We start from the raw sequence: 14,857 nt of genomic DNA, 5'->3' as shown, positions 1-14,857 counted from the left end.
ATAATGTTAAATGTCAAAAGGGACAAAGCATGCTATTTGGGATTCTTTGTTATTTATAATATCCAATGTATTTAAGACATAATATGCCATAGGGGCGGCACGGATGGTGCAGTGGGTAGCACCGCCGCCTCACAGCAAGGAGGTCCTGGGTTTGAATCCCCGTCGGCCGGGGCCTCTCTGTGCGGAGTTTGCATGTTCTCCCAGTGTCTGCGTGGGTTTCCTCCCACAGTCCAAAGACATGCAGGTTAGGCTGATTGGAGAGTCTAAATTGCCCCTGGGTATGAGTGTGTGAGTGAATGGTGTGTGTGCCCTGCGATGGACTGGCGACCTGTCCAGGGTGTATTCCTGCCTTTCGCCCAATGTATGCTGGGATAGGCTCCAGCCCCCCTGCGACCCTGTTCAGGATAAGCGGGTTAAGATAATGGATGGATGGATGGAATATGCCATGGGCCAATACAATTTTCAATTACTGTATGTTTAAGTTTAAGTTCTGTTTAAGGGACATATATTTTGGGATTTTCAGTTACCTTATGCCAAATGTCTTGGTGAAAACATTGGAACATGTTCCAAAATTTGAAGTGTATCAAAGCACAGAAAACTGAAATATATTGCCTTTTCATTAAAAGAGGTCTTGTTTTCTTCATAGTCTACTTGTATGTTGAATAACTAGATATGGTGGTGAGTGGGATCTATGTGCTTAGTAGTAAGTTGTGATGAGTGAGCCTGTGAACTCAATCAATCCTGATCAGCCAATGTGCCTGACCTCACGCCGCGCCGTTTTCAGGCCTGCAACACCATAACTGGATATAATAGTGTATACCCTTCAATGGGGGCAGGGACTGCAGAACAGTGTTTATGGGTCTGATTTGAAGCCCAAAGTTTTGAATCTTTTAAGCATTTTAGCAACTACATTTCCGAGTTTGAGTACCACTTCTCCAAGCGACCGCTGTTTGCCTAAAAACTCCCCCGATCGTGACAGTCCTCATCAGGAGACATCACTACTGTTAAACAGGAATCTACACCCAGTGCTAGTTACTCAAAATGGCCGCCAGATTACTGAACAGAGATCACTGAACACATGCATTAAAATGGCAATTGTATTATTTTTCAACCTGATCACTTCAGAACTCCATCACATATAGGTAACATAGTAAAACTAAACAAATATGCAGCCTCCTTATCTGTCGAAGAAAATCTTTGTCGATTCTTAAAGGTACACATTAGGCACACATTATGAAGAGGAAAATACACTCACTGAGTACGTTACGGAGACGTGTACACCAGCTTGTTTATGCAAATATTTAATGCAAATATTTACTCTGCCACAAGATGTTTTCTCATGCAGCTCCTGACGGTGGTTCACATATTCATTTGTACAGTTTGCTTTTACTGAAGAAAGATTTTTTTTTTTACCTAACCTTACTTACCACCCTAACACTAATGGCAGCCCAAACCCTAATTCTAATGGTTGGTGGCAGACAAGGTAGTTTGAGTATCTCAGAAACTGTTGATCTGGGATTTTCACGCACACAAGTCTCCAGAGTTTGCAGAGAATGGTGCAAAAAGAAAAAAACATCCAGTGTACATGAACAGCAGTTACATAAGTTTCACCACATGCAGTACTATGTAAGTCCAGTTACCCTGTAGGGGGTTTTGGAAGAACAATTCAATGAAAATGGAAAGATTTGCTTGAAGAATGCTGAAGAATCCTTTACAACCACCGCCCCCCTTACTGTGCCCTTCCCCCCCCTCTAGGCCCATCCCTTCCTTTTCCACTTTCTCCCCCCTTACAGACTCTGATGTTTCTCAACTCCTGCTCTCCCACCGCACTACAACCTGTGCCCTTGACCCTATCCCCTCTTCTCTTCTCCAGACTATCACACCAGACATTCTCCCATTTGTCACCTCCCTTGTCAACTCCTCCACATATATACACAATCACACACACACACACACACATACATTACACACACATTACACACACACACACACACACACACTCGCACTCGCACTTCTTGATTATCTCTGTTGCCCCTGTTTGCCTGCATTCGCCCTGCCTGATCTGCCTGTCATTGAATAAAGACATCTATTCCACCTGCTTCTGTGCTGTGATTGGTTCTGCAGTCCCGGCACCTGATACTATTATAGACATTCAGAATAATTTAAGGAGCTTTAATTAGTTACTAAGATACTTTCATAACCTTCAGTGTCCCACAATAGCCAAATTTAATCTCCTCATATTCCTTTTCCAACCGACTTCTCAGAATGACATTAACAGCTTTATTTCAATTCATACCTTCATATTATTTATGTTAAAGATCAACTTTTCATTTACCTTTTCTTCCACCGATGGATGAACACACACTGGACGATTACCAAGAGAATAAGTGCAGTCATAGTGACAGCAAAGGCAACTCTCCATGGACGGCTTTGACACGCATCTGAAACATATATGGGTATTTTTAAATAGTTTGTTCATTCTTTCACTCTCCAGTCACACACCTCAGAAATAGGGAGTCCAAGCACATCCCAGGTATACAGTGCAGGGAATGAAATTATCCCAGGTATACAGTGCAGGGAATGAAATTATCCCAGGTATACAGTGCAGGGAATGAAATTATCGGGATTCTAAATAAATTAACACAATGGACAAATGATAATGTATGAACAAATGTGTGTGAGAGTCAGTGAGAAATTCAGTCGATGAGTGCTTAAATTAAGAATACAGATTGTGGTTAATTCAAAGAAATTAAGATGACTCTGGGAAAACCAGTAGATGGAACTAATGCCACACAAATAGAATGAAAGATTTTATGCAATTTAGGCAGTAGGTACACTTAGGGGTAGGAAAAAGGTAAGCATTGCTGGGCTGAATGGCCTGTTCTCGCCATTACCTTGTTATGTTATGTTATGTTATGTTATGTTATGTTATGTTATGTGAAGGTCAACACGATTTCTCTTGCATGGGGTTTTTCAACGGATTCTAGCTAACTTTCGGGTGCTGAATCCAAATCTGGCATTAGCCTATCACATCAGGTTTCTGAACAGCTTCACTCACAACTCACGAGTCTTCACAGCTGCAAATCACAAAAAAACAAACAAAGACATAAAACATTTGTACAATTCTTTTAAGGCCCTGAATGAAGTAGTTTTGGTGAGAATAAACAGAATTAGCTGTTTTATCCCCACCAAGACTGCAGACTGTATGGTCAACTTTTGTAAAATCCATGAATATGGAGCATATTTGCCAAATTTTAAAATTTGCCAAAACCAGTTTCCAAAATCCATGCAAGAAAGAAAAAACATTTTTTGTAGATCATCTGTGTGGAGTGTGTGCTCTGTTTGATTCTGTAAAGTCTTACTCACCATGGAGGTTAAACACTGTCACCTTTTCCTCATGGAGCTTCTGCTGCAGAACTCGACAGGTGAATGTGCTGCTGCCTTCTCTCTTTATGACGACACGTGTTCTTATGGCAATGAGGTCCAGGCTGTCCCAGAGTATCTCAGGTTTCTCAGTGGTGAGATTGTGACCCTCACTGTCCTGCCAGATGAGGTCAGGCTGAGGATACCAGCCTTTAGATTCACACAGCAGGCCAACCTCCACTTCTTCATCTGCTTCCCTGAAGATCACTGGCTCAGTTCCTACAGCTGCAGAAATGGGATGTTAGTAACAGCTTATATCATCTAATAATCTCTGCATTACTATTATCCAGATAAAGCATCATCCATTCATCCATTTCCATTCACAAAAATGTCCTTCAATATATTCTCTTAACCCCAAATAATAATATTTGGCAAAAATGACACCGACCTCTTACTTCCAGTGAAACCATGATGCGGTAATTATTGTCAGACTTGGACTGAATGTAACATGAATACAGTCCCTCATCAGAGACCTGGACCCTGCTCAGCCTCAGAGACGTATTGCCCTTCCTCAGTTCCTCAGGGAAGAGTGCCGTCCTTCCGCTGTATGATGGGTTCTGGGGCTCATTCCTGCTCTCTCCCAGAAGGTAGAGATGCACCAGTGGGTCTCTGTGCTGCGGTCTGAACCACTCTATGCGCATATCCTCTGCACTTATGTTGGGTTTGAGGTGAGTGGGCAGAACAACATCTTCACCAACTACAGCAATGACAGGACCAGCTGGACCCAGAAGCTGGAACATCTCTGCAGAGAGAAAGAGCACACACTAAGACTACTGCTGGACCAGCTACAGACCAACACTGTAGTCCTGCTCCAGCTACAGACCAACACTGCAGTCCTGCACCAGCTACAGACCAGCACTGCAGTCCTGCTCCAGCTACTGACCAACACTACAGTCCTGCTCCAGCTACAGACCAACACTGCAGCCCTGCACCAGCTACTGACCAACACTACAGTCCTGCACCAGCTACAGACCAACACTACAGTCCTGCACCAGCTACAGACCAACACTGCAGTCCTGCTCCAGCTACAGACTGACACTGCAGCCCTGCACCAGCTACAGACCAACACTGCAGTCCTGCACCAGCTACAGACCAACACTGCAGTCCTGCACTATATGTTAATCTAAATATGTGTGTAAACAAAGCAAGCAGAAATTAAAGGGTCATCTGTGCTTATAGCTGGAATTTAAACACAGAACTGCATAACAACTGGAACAGCTAATCCTTATTTCAGTTTGTAGTCACTGTAGTTCACATTTGGTAGCTGGTCCAGTTGTAATGCAGTTAATTCCATGCAATGTTACTGATGTATGATGTAAACTGTGTTATATTGCAGTGAGCATATTCTGTACCTGATCTGGAGGTCTGGTGGAGGATCAGGAGAATCAAATACGGGCACATTGACCAATCAGCCTTCATCTCTGGAAGAGACACATACCCATGTGTAAATCACTGTGTAAATGACTGTGTAAATTACAGAGCCACATAGTGATCAGGTTGAGGGGAAAAAGGCTTTTCTTTGCACTTGGTTAATATTATGACCTGTGATTTTGGTTTGGTTTGGTGATATGAGCTAATACAACCAAACAGCCCCACAGTGGTGGAATGGGCTTCCTGTGAAGGTCAGAACAGCAGAGTCTTTGACCTTCAAGTGCAGACTGAAGACTCACCTGTCCAGGCTGCACCTTTCCCTCCCTACCTCACTGTAATAATTATCCATGTATGCTGTGTGTATGCTGTTTGTAATGATCACACCTGTATTTCATTATGTTACTGTTCTTAGTGTTCTACGCTTAGTGTTCTACGCTTAGTGTTCTATGCTTAGTGTTCTACTCTTAGTGTTCTACACTTAGTGTTCTACGCTTAGTGTTCTACGCTTAGTGTTCTACTCTTAGTGTTCTATGCTTAGTGTTCTACGCTTAGTGTTCTACGCTTAGTGTTCTACTCTTAGTGTTCTAGTTAACAAAACAGTGGTATTGCTGCTTCTTGGTCAGTTGATCTGGATTATTCTACAAGGGTTAAAGTTTTATTGATGAGATCACTCTTGCACTTTCTGATTCTGATTGGCACTTTATTGTGTGTCATAATGTTGATTATGGTTGGAGTGGAAACAGTGTTTGGTTCAGATGAAATGAAGCACTAAGGAGGTTCACATATTCGTTCATTTCATTTGTTTTTACTAAATGGTGAGTTTTAGTTCCCGGGTGTCCATCCTTTCACCAAATCAGTGCCTATTGACTCAACTCAGACCTTCTCACAGAAATACAGTACTGTGCAAAAGTCTTAGGCACCAGTATAACATTCTGTACAGATAAGATTCTTTCAAAAAATAATTTAATGAAAGGTTATAAATAAACATTTTAAATTACATTTGAGTAATTTGGCAGTATAGTTAAAAATGGAATAAAATCAATATTTTTTGTGACCACCCTTCGGTGTTAAAACTGCATCACTTCTCTGAGATAGCCAACGCTGTCCTGCAGTTCTATAAGACAATCAGCAGGGAGGTTGTTCCAAGCATGATGGAGAACTTGCCACAGTTCTTCTGCAGACTTTGGTTGGCTCCTTGCATCTGATCTCAGACAGCCTCGATCAAGTTTTTGTGTAGAAAGTAGTCAATTGCTTACAGTAATATGTTACTTTTTTAATTAAAGAAAAAAAATGGTTGTAAAATTAAATCTTTTGGAAAATGAATATTTATTCTGATGCCTTGTCAATCAACATGACTGGATAACTGGATAATAGTGTCGCAACTTCGAAGGGGGCAGGGACTGCAGAAAAGTGGTTATGCGTCTGATTTGAAGACAAAATAGCCCAAAGCCCGAAGTGGAAGTTGAGAACATTTGAATCTTTTAATCTTTCTACATTTCAACCCAATTTCAACATGATATTATGAATAATACTTCATATTGAAATGAGGTTGTAATGTTGTCGTTCTCAACTTCAGCTTTGCACCCTATTTTAGCTTGTCGCTGTATGTTATATATCAACATTGATTAAACGTTTAAACAGCGTTTAATTGCTTGCTGGGTTCGGTTGGAACCAGGGGCGTCACCAAGGTTTGAATTTATTGAGTGGCTGCTCGATGCAGAGCCACCTCCACCTCCAGGGGCGGTAACCTCCAGGGGCGTGGAAATGTTGGCAGGTGAACTGTGCATGAACGATCGAAAGCAGAAGAAGATAGCCTGATGAAGTGTCGCAGTAAGGTCTAAGATTGCAATCCGCCATAAAACCAAAAGAAGAAGAAGAAGTGTCGCAGTAAGTAATGCTAACTTTCAGCGGTAAACCCAACTCGTGAACATTGTGAACATTAGTTCTTTAAAAAAAGAATGTTTATCTTGTCAGACTGCGGTAACTGCTTGGATTTGGATGCTAGCTAAGTGAATTTAAGAGGCTGGCCAGCCAGACCTACTTTAGTGGAAGGGGTTCCCTTATCGGCCACGTTGTCACAAATTTTTACTAATTACAAATGTAAATGTAATAAAACTAGACTACTTTGGGAATAACAATGTAGGCTAGTTCACGAGTTCAAAAGACAACACCAATAACTGGGAACGTTAATAAGGAAGTTTACTGGGATGAATGGGATGAACCAAAGACAATACCTTTTAGTGAACAGAATGAATGCTTGACAATCATGGACACAATTGATAGTTGACAGTTACCATAATAATGAATGAATGAATGAGGTAGTGCAAGAATACGGACGAGAGAAATAACAGGTAAGTTAGACGTGAATAATAGGCAGGAAACTACCTCGATGGCACACGTTGGTAACAGGTGTGTGTAGTTGAGTTGATTGGCGAGGCGTTGCCGGTGCTTCTCGTTAGATTGGAACGGTTGTCACCCCCACCCCGCACTCGTGTGTCAGTTCAAAAACGACAGGTGGATATTGCCTAAGTTAAGCCAGTTTAAAGCGAGTACATATTGTGTGTAATGTTATTATTAGCTAAGAGACATCACCATTTTCCTTTTCTTTCTATTTTTAAATAGTGTGTTTCTGTGTGTGTTTAACATCCACAGATGCATCTGACACACTTAAGCAAAGGGCAGGATCCCCTCCTGTCTGTTGCCCAGTGCACAACGTGCTGCAGTAGGTACCATTGTACCTACTGCAGGAATACATTTGTGTACAGCTGCGACCCACGACACATAAAGCATCATGTGAGTGCTGCAGTTCCATATGAAGGTATGTATGTGTTTTCCCCCTTTTGAATTAGACTGATGGAATGTGAGTGTGTGCGCAAAACACAACTGTAAACAAGGCAATTGATCCAATGTATTATTTCTACATTTTAGATGTTGTCATCGTGAAATGTGGTTTTGGCTGCAGGCCATCACCACATTTCCACTGCTGCTACTGTGTGCTCACCATCGTGAGGAGGAAGGAGCTGATAAAACACCTTGATACTTGCAAGAATAAGGCATCCAGACAGCCTCCTCCCTCCCCAGCAATCGCACCTCCTCCCTCTCCAGCAACTGTACCTCCTCCCTCCCCAGCAACCGCACCTCCTCCCTCCCCAGCAAATGTACCTCCTCCCTCCCCAGCAACCGCACCTCCTCCCTCCCCAGCAAATGTACCTCCTCCCTCCCCAGCAACCGCACCTCCTCCCTCCCCAGCAACCGCACCTCCTCCCTCCCCAGCAAATGTACCTCCTCCCTCCCCAGCAACCGCACCTCCAACCTCCCCAGCAACCGCACCTCCTCCCTCCCCAGCAACCGCACCTCCTCCCTCCCCAGCAACCGCACCTCCTCCCTCCCCAGCAAGTGTTCCTCCTCCCTCCCCAGCAACTGCACCTCCTCCCTCCCCAGCAACTGTTCCTCCTCCACTCCCCAGCAACTGTTCCTCCTCCACTCCCAGTAGCAGCACATCCACCCCAATCAGCACCTCAGTTAGGCATCCGCCAGCAGGTCAGGGTGACCTGCAGTCACTGTGGCATTATAATCAACAAGCGCAACCTCAAGGTACATATTAAGAGAAAACATCAACGACAGCTAACCACCATTTCTGCAAAGCGGCACCTGTCTTCCCAATGTATCGATGCATCAAATGGCATCTTTGCTGTTGACCACTGTCCACCCTCGAGCCCTGGAGGGAGTGGACCAGTCTCCGACCAGGACCACGGCAGAAGACAGGCCACAAACACTTCATGTACGTATTGAGAGCGTATAACTAATTCAATATATTTGTTTACCTATTCACTTGCATTATGTAGAAGTTCACTATGAAATATCTGGTTTCTGTTAGGCCTCTACAATCAGGGGGCTGTTCCACAAAGCTGGCTAACTGAGTAAGCCTGGCTTCTGTACTGAATAAAATCCAGAACAGCTCTTTTTACTTTAGTCCATGTTCCAGATTTGAAAGAGTTCTGGGTTTTATTCAGTTGGCCAGCTTTATGAAACACACTCCAGGACTGTTTACTTCAAGAAAGGTTCCTGCCTGCCAGTCATAGCATACTGTATGTATGGCTGATTGACTCCAAGTCAATGACAAGGACAAGAGAAGCATGGGGGGTTGTTTTAATTGATTTCAATTATATTTTATTTCTCAAAAAGGATGCACCAGTGATGAAAGCCATTCATCAGGCCTGTGAGTGGCTGGGCCACAACAGCCACCTCTTCCAGGGGCACGTCCTCCGACCCAGGATACTGGACATGGAGGAGGTGGATGCTCTGCTGGCCCTGACCACATATGACATTTTCATGAACAACTTCTTAGGTCATGAGGATGAGGATGAGGACGAAGTGAGGTCCCCATTTGTCTTCATCTTCAGTCAGAAGGACGACATGGAGCTTTTTATGTGTGAAATTATGGACAAAAGGGAAATCCGGGTGTCTGCTGTCCTTCATTAGGGAAATGTTTATGTTATATTTATTGTTATGTTTATTGTTATATTGTTATATTATGTCAGTATTTTTGTATCATTAAATCCAATCTTTCTCATTGTGTGTTGTATTATTTATTAATACAGGAGGTACCATGCAATTCCTGTTTTCTAACTTCAAAAAGATGTAAGTGGGTTGAATGTGTTTATCTGGGCCTCTATTCTCAACACATCTCAGAGCAGTCAGTACTTATTAGATTAGCTTCTCCACTCCTACAGAGAGTCGTAGTCCTAGTCGGAAGTTGGGAATACCGAGTTCCGACAGATAATCTGTCTATTAGATAGATAGGTACTTTATTCATCCCCGAGGGGAAATTCTTCTGTTAGAGCAATACAATGCAGTACATGTAACAAAAAGGCACAATCAGGGCCTACTTACAGTAGGTACACAAAGTACGCAAGATTAATCAACAGCGAATTCTACAATCTAAGCTGGGCAGCAAAAAAAGGCACATTCAGGTATTGCAGCTAGGTACACCGAGTCAGCAATACAAACATTCCACAAACTCTACACTCAAGCTGTACTGTGACAAATCAGGAGTATGCCATGTGTTACGATCGCTCGTAAATCGTAACATGAAGGACACACACCAGTTTAAGGAATAACAAAATAATAGAATTTAATAAGACAAAAGATAACAAAATATACCAAAATTAGTAATGAGGTGTGTAGAGCTATGTGTCATGCATTTAATGTAGGTACATAAATTGAATGTGACTGGATACATATAAATGTTAGCCAGTCAAACAAAAAGGCTTGTCAGCATGGGAGGAAGCAAGCCCCAACTGCAGGAATGGCAGATGTCTTAAGCCAAAACCTCCGGCCACAGCTGCACCTCATTAAGCTGATGACCCTCTTGTTCCTCAGCCAGCCACTTGAAAGACAAAAAACAGAAAAACCAGAAACGGATACGAGCGGGCCGTCACACCTTCCCCCATAAAGAAGAGGGACCATAGGGCCCTCTAGAACATTAATAAACGAATAATAAACAGATAAATCACTAGTTATCAATAAATCATTGACTTTATTTATTATTATTATTATTTTTTAACAAAACAACTCCCATCGGCCCATAATGTGCACCAAATGTACAAATGAACACTTGAGTCGACACCAAAAAAGAGGGTGCAAAAGAGAGAAGAGGAAAATTACAACAATACTTCCCTTACTCCAGGTTTCCTCTGCCTCTACCACAATAACCAGTCCACTCCTCTACTGGCCCCCTAACCTCCACACCCCCCTTCCTGTGCACCGGGGTGGGGAAAAAGAGCAAAAGTGAGCAGAAGAGTGTCAAAGCGAGAGAGATAAGATCAGCAGATTGAGGAGAGTAAAGGAAGGCAAAAGTCAAAGTGAGAACAGCGACAATTAACTGTCCACCGGGGCACGGCTCAAGGCGTCAGCCAACACCCACTTGGTCGACACAGTCCTCCATACGCGGCAATGGGTAACAGTCACCTCCGTAGACATGCATGGGACAGAGACAACCTCTAGAGGGCGCTGTACATCTTTCCACACAGCTCCACCAGCCAAATCATTTCCTAAAAGGAAAGTAACTCCCGCTACTGGCAGGGAGGGGCGCACACCCACTACAACCTTGCCATTGACCAAATCAGAAGATAGATTAATTTCATGTAATGGAACATTCACATGGGTCAATTCAATGCCCTGTATTAACACACTGCGTCCAATATCAGTTTTTGATGAAAGGGGCAAAATACCCTCCAAAAGAATTGATTGAGTTGCCCCTGTATCCCTCAGTATTGTAACAGCCTGCTTCACTGTGTTACCATCAAGAGATACAAAACCTTTAGTGAGAAATGGAGCAAACTCTATACATGGAGTAACCTTTATAGAGGGAACAGGATCCTGAATTTTCAAATGAGTCACCTTAGGAGTATCAATACAATTACGTGAGCATGGCACAGGGGCTGCTAAAGCAGCAACCCTAAATTGAGCGGACTTATTTTTTTCTTTAAGAACCGGACAATCACTAATCCAATGGCCTTTTTGTTTACAATAGGCACAAGCCCCATTAAGCTTTTTCCCAGTTAATTTACGATCAATCTTTTTCTCACCTGCATTTGCATCATTACCAATACCAGAAGGATCTTCTGATTGAGACTTACAAGGATCAACGTTATTAAAAGCATGGCTACGAAAACGGTGGTCTCCAAACCCACTTTTATGCGTCAGCACAAATTCATCAGCAAGCACAGCTGCATCCGCTGCCGTCTGCACTTTGTGCTCATTAACATAAGTAGCAATGCGGTCAGGAACAGAATTCTTAAACTGCTCAAGTACTAGTAAATCACGTAATTGTTCAAATGTAGTAACAGTGGATGCTTTAATCCAGCGGTCAAAAAAACTCAATGACTCCCTAGCGAATTCAACGTGCGTTTGCCCTGCCCCTTTCTTATAATTCCTAAATTTTTGGCGATAAGCATCAGGAACTAACTCATAGGATTTTAGAACAGCGGATTTGACGATGTTATAGTTAGAGCACTGTTCAGATGTTAGTGCTGAATACGCTGCCTGAGCCTTCCCAGTAAAAATACACTGAAGCATCAGTGTTCTTGGTACATCCGGCCACCCCAAAGTATCAGCTACACGCTCAAATAGAATAAAGAAAGTATCAACGTCTTTTTCATTGAACCTAGGAAGTAATCTTAAATTTTTTACAATATCAAACGCTGGCGCACCACGGCTACTACTAGAGGGAAACAAAGATCCACCCCAAGTGGCATTCAAGTCACCAGGACTCACCCCCTCTTTGAGCAGAAGACTCCCGCCATCCGGAGGACGAGCTCCACTGCTGCAGAACGCTTTTCTGCCGAAAGCCAGAGGCGAGTACAAGAGCTGCCCGGAGAGAACGCCCGGAAGGGCTGCTCTCCGGGCCTGTACCAGCCTTGCTGGGCCTTCGCCGGTTGCTCTCTCTGCCTCTGGTTTTTCAGGCCCTGCAGCAGATCCATCGGAACCCCTCCGGAGGACGAGGCGTGCGGAGCAGGCAGAAAGGGGGATCCGTGGACCTCCCCCCAGAAGACGGCGGCGCCCTTTGGATCCGGACCTGCTTGCTGTGTACTGGACCAACGCTTGGCGCCCCCCACCGGAAGGGAGGTTCACTAGCGGCAGGGGAGCTGAACCATCGGCTCCCCTTGCATGTTCGGTCCCCCTGGGACAGGCCATCAACCTCAGGCATGTTTTTGTTCTCTGCCTACAGCTGGACTCCGGCCCCCAGCAGGAATGGCGACAGCGGCTCAGCCAGGTGTGCGGCGCCACAATGCCGTCCGGCTAACCCTCCTGAACAGCGGAGAGGGGGGCAGCAGCGACAGGGTAGGCCCCCTGGTGGAGCACGGGGTGAATGGCGCAGCTGTAGAGGGCGCCACCGAGCCAGCGTCCACTAGGGGGGGAACCAATGCTGCTGCCCCAACAGCCAACAGCCAGAGGAGAGTGACAGGTATGACCCGCCTGGAGTTTAGCCGGGCAGTGCTTCAGCGAGCCATGGGCTTCGTGCCAGGCGACCTGAACTGCCTGGTGAAGGTTCCAGGAAATGCTGATATTTTCGAAGTTAGCCTCAAGAATGCTAATGTCCTGGAGAGGTTCTGGAACCTCTATAGAGAGGGGAAGGACAGGTCTCCCCTTAACAACTTTCAAGTTGAGCCCCTGTCCGACACGGAAAGCAAAGTGGTCACTGTGCAGTTTTTTAATGAAACTGTACAGGACCACGATGTGAGTACGTGGTTGGGCAGGTACGGCCAAGTCAAATCTGAAGCCAGGAGGGTCCTGGATGAGGATGGAGTCTGGACCGGGGCCAGGAAATGGCTGGTCCAGCTCAAGCCTGACCCCTCTGCAGTGGGGGGGGGGTAGTCACATCCCCAGCACCATCACGCTGGGGAGACACCGGGGCGTGGTGTTTTATTACGGCATGCCCAAGCTGTGCAGGAACTGCGGCGAGTTAGGTCACTTGGCCGCAGCCTGCACAGTGGTCAAGTGCAAGTCGTGTGGCGGCGAGCAGGAGACCAGGGCGTGCCGTGACCCGAGGCCCTGTAATCTTTGCGGGGTGAGGGGGCATCTTTTCCGTGATTGCCCCCTCTCGTACGCGAACAGGGCCCGGAGCACCGCGCCCCCACCACCGTCAATGACTGCCCCCCCTCCCCCACCCCACCCTACCCCCACACCACGCATTAGAGCACCCACTCCCCCTTTGCCCCAGCCTGACAGCCTAACCCCCACAACACAAACACCACTAACCCTTCCCTGCAGCACAACACCGGCAACCCCCACTCCAACAGCACCCCCTGTTACCCAACCCACTGTCACCACAGTCAAAGAGGAGCCTGACTCTGACACCCCCATTGTGGTGGAGGGGTCAGACTCCTCATCAGTAGACTCGGACACAAACTCTATCACCCCGTGGCAAAAACCCAAATGAAAGGGAAAAAGAATCAGATCACCTACAACAGCTAAAGCGCAAAATACACCCAGCCAGCCTCCAAACCCAGCAATAACACGCCAACCGATCAATGCCAAAAGACAAACAGTACAATCCAATAAAAAACCGGTACACAGTCCCAAATCTTTCGCCAGGCCCAATCCCCTTCCCAAACCTGCTACCCATCCACCAAAATCTGTACACCACAAGGAAAATTTACAGAACATTGGCACACTTCACCCCCACTCCATCAGGGACCAGCCAGCCCCCGGTCCGGACTCTCAAAGGGAGGCGACAACATCCCCCTCCTCCCAGGCCCTCCTAGGCCCTGGGGGGAGGCCTGGGGCAAAAACAACTACCCCCACCTCTCCAGGACGGAACCTCCCAGGCAGTCAGGAGGGGAGACCCATGGGAGAACATGGTCAGGGGGTGAGTAGGCGCCACAATAACCCGGATACAATTTTCAATACAATTAATCAAATTTGTCAGAATATGGCTAACAGCCATACTGGATCACCAGATACACAAAAACAATAAATATCATGGCACACAACTTTACACTCACCACACTCAACACCCGTAGCATCAGACACCCCGATAAACGCACCACGGTTTTCTCCATTCTGTCACAGACGTCGTCCTGCTCCAGGAATGTGGGATTCCGTTTCGGGAGTGGGATGGCGTTCTGGGGGAGGAATGGAGAATGGGAGACTCTCTCTGGTCTGGCTCTAACATCGCCAGAGCTGATGGGGTCGGCACATTGATGAAAAATCCCTATGCTAAAATAACAGCACACAGCATTGTGGAGAGTGGGCGAATCCTCGTCACCGATCTCGAGGTCGGGGGTTCCCCACTCAGGGTCATCAACGTGTACGGTCCCACCAGCGTGGCCGAGAGAGTCTCCCTATTCACTAAACTACCACCACTGTTACACTGCACGATGCCCGTCGTCGTAGGGGGAGATTTCAACTGTGTTTTAAGAGATGAGGACCGCAGCAAACCAAGGCCGGATCGCTCCGGCACCCTGCTGCGGTCCCTCATCGAGGATTTCTCCCTCTGCGACGCCGGGGGCGCCTCTCCTCCCCAACACACTTTTGTGAGTTCCTCTGGCTCCTCCTC

At 45.7% G+C, this 14,857-nt stretch overlaps 1 protein-coding gene across 1 annotated transcript in view; it reads right to left on the bottom strand.

Annotated features, from left to right (window-relative positions):
• LOC133127413 (butyrophilin subfamily 1 member A1-like) overlaps positions 1–4,914 on the bottom strand; it is a 19,628-nt gene extending 14,714 nt beyond the window's left edge. Inside the window, exons 1-4 of the transcript XR_009708623.1 lie at positions 4,776–4,914; positions 3,812–4,165; positions 3,367–3,648; positions 2,336–2,441 (exon numbers count right to left, since the gene is read on the bottom strand). The gene's annotated coding sequence lies outside the window, so the exon portion shown is untranslated. The remainder of the gene's footprint in view (positions 1–2,335; positions 2,442–3,366; positions 3,649–3,811; positions 4,166–4,775) is intronic.
• Positions 4,915–14,857: the final 9,943 nt, after the last annotated feature.

Source organism: Conger conger, chromosome 4 (assembly GCF_963514075.1).
Source record: "Conger conger chromosome 4, fConCon1.1, whole genome shotgun sequence".
Classification (NCBI taxonomy): Eukaryota; Metazoa; Chordata; class Actinopteri; order Anguilliformes; family Congridae; genus Conger; species Conger conger.
Note: the sequence above shows the minus strand (reverse complement) of the source record. Positions and strands in the feature narration are given on the sequence as shown.